This window comes from Mauremys mutica, unplaced genomic scaffold (genome assembly GCF_020497125.1).
Source record: "Mauremys mutica isolate MM-2020 ecotype Southern unplaced genomic scaffold, ASM2049712v1 001002F_np12_subseq_12007:126960_obj, whole genome shotgun sequence".
Classification (NCBI taxonomy): Eukaryota; Metazoa; Chordata; order Testudines; family Geoemydidae; genus Mauremys; species Mauremys mutica.
This window is the reverse complement of record NW_025423092.1, coordinates 88,983-91,478: the sequence shown is the minus strand read 5'-3', so window position 1 is coordinate 91,478 and position 2,496 is coordinate 88,983. Positions and strand designations below refer to the sequence as shown.

The 2,496-nt window shown below is 50.2% G+C and overlaps 1 non-coding gene across 1 annotated transcript; it reads right to left on the bottom strand.

Annotated features, from left to right (window-relative positions):
* Window positions 1–1,385: 1,385 nt before the first annotated feature.
* On the bottom strand, window positions 1,386–1,458 carry TRNAV-AAC. Its single transcript has one exon. It is a non-coding gene; the product is annotated as a tRNA-Val (tRNA).
* Window positions 1,459–2,496: the final 1,038 nt, after the last annotated feature.

Below are 2,496 nucleotides of genomic sequence, written 5' to 3'. Positions count from 1 at the left end.
ATGATATGATGATTCCTCCACTGGGAATTGGTTTAATTTCAGTCACATTGTTTCAGTTTATCAATGGAATGAAAGAATCAGTGTCCCAAATCCCAACAGGTCATTAAACACCCAGTGGAGGAAGAAAGGGGTGGGACTATATAATGAGCAGTTGGAGTCATCCTGGTATTACAGTACTTGGTTTATTTATTTATTTTTAAATTCCTTTACTTCCCTCTCCCTTTTAGACTCAGAGCCTTTAAGGTCAGAAGGGACCAGTGTGATCATCTAGTCTGACCTGCTGCACCTTGCAGGCCAAAAGACCCCACCCACCCACTCCTGGAATAGACCCGGGGGGAGGCAGCTCCGTGCTCTGCCCCTACCCCAGGCAGCACATAGAGGCCCTCTGCTCCCCTCCCCCAACGGGTGTGCAGAGATGTGCCAGGAGCACTAAGGTGGTTCCATGCCCACTCTACCTCCGTCCCTCCGTGCCGCTCCCAGAAGTGGCTGGCATGTCCCAGCATCCCCTGGGGTGGGGGGAGTGTCTCCACGTGCTGCCCCTGCCCTGAGCACCAACTCTGCAGCTCCCATTGGCCAGGAACTGTAGCCAATGGGAGCTCTGGGGGAAGCGCCTGCAGACAGCAGCACATGGAGATCCCCTGGCCCCACTCATCTAGGAGCTGCTGCCAGAGGGTTGTGTGTACCGGTCACTTTGGGAGCTGCACCACCCCTCCTGCACCCCACCCCCACCCCCAGCGCAGAGCCCACACCCAAATTTCCTCCCAGAGCTTTGCTTGTCGTCCTTTCACCAGAACCATCCTTCTTCTCCTGGGCTGCAAGTAGCCACCCCTGGGAAGCCAAGAGGCAGGCACAGGATTCTGCCAGGTAAGTGTCCCACAGCACCGCGATGGACAGTGCGATGAAGGTAAGTCTTCCTGAGGCACAATGAACTGCAACGCAGCGAACCACTGGCCAGGCGGTCGGGGCGAAGGGCATTCACTGGAGGTACAAGCTTGTGAGTGACTCCTGAGCACAGGGCCCCTTCCCCTTTTAAGGACCTGCTCCTCATGGCCTGCGACTGGAGATGACTTGGCTGCATCTGGTGGGTCACACTCCACCTTGGGCAATGTCCATGCTCTGGGTGTGTGAGTGCTGCCTAATGAGAGTCCCAGACACCTTGTCTACCTGGGAGATCTTCTGCTCTTCAACCAGCCCCTTCATCCCACAAGCATTGCAGGAGGGAGCGGGAGGGGAGGGGGAAAGCCACTTCACAGGCATTCAGAGAGGGAGAGGAGACAAAAATGGGAATGGGGGAAGTATAACAGACCTATTGAGCAATAGAAATCACTGCTGCTCCTACAACAGCAGGGACAGGCCACTAGGAGTTGGGAAAAATTAAGCCAGCATGTTTCTGCCTGGTTTTGAACCAGGGACCTTTTGCGTGTTAGGCAAACGTGATAACCACTACACTACAGAAACTCTGGTGCAGGGCTCTGCCCTTCCCTTCATAAGAACAGAAGAATGGCCAGACCAAAGGTCCATCCAACCCCATATCCTATCTGCCAACAGTGGCCAATGCCAGGTGCCCCAGAGGGACTGAACCTAACAGGCAATGATCAAGTGATCTCTCTCCTGCCATCCAGCTCCACTCTCTGACAAACAGAGGCTAGTGATACCATTCCTTACCCAGGCTGCCTAATAGCCATAGACTTCACCTCCATGAATTTATCTGCAAAAATAATGAGGAGTACTTGTGGCACCTTAGAGACTAACAAACTTATTTGAGCATAAGCTTTCGTGGGCTAAAATCCACTTAATCAGATGCATACAGTGGAAAATACAGCAGGAAGCTATATATATACACAGAGAACATGAAAAAATGGGTGTTGCCATCCGCACTATAATGAGAGTGAGCAGTTAAGGTCAGCTATTATCAGCAGGAGAAAAAAACCTGTAGTGACAATCAGGATGGCCCATTTCCCACAGTTGACAAGAAGGTGTGAGTAACAGTAGGGGGACAAATAAACATGGGGAAATAGTTTTACTTTGTGTAATGACCCACCCACTCCCAGTCTTTATTCAAGCCTAATTTAATGGTGTCCAGTTTGCAAATTAATTCCAATTCAGCATCTCTCGTGGGAGTCTGTTGTTGAAGGTTTTTTGTTGTAATATTACGACTTTTAGGTCTGTAATCAAGTGACCAGGGAGATTGAAGTGTTCTCTGGCTGTGTTTGAATGTTATAATTCTTGATGTCTGATTTGTGTCCATTTATTCTTTTATGTAGAGACTCTCTGGTTTGGCCAATGTACATGGCAGAGAGGCATTGCTGGCACATGATGGCACATATCACATTGGTAGATGTGCAGGTGAATGAGCCCCTGATGGCATGGCTGATGTGATTAGGTCCTATGATGGTGTCCCCTGAACAGATATGGGGAGAGAGTTGGCAATGGGCTTTGTTGCAAGGATAGGTTCCTGGGTTAGTGTTTTTGTTCTGTGGTTGCTGGAAAGTATTT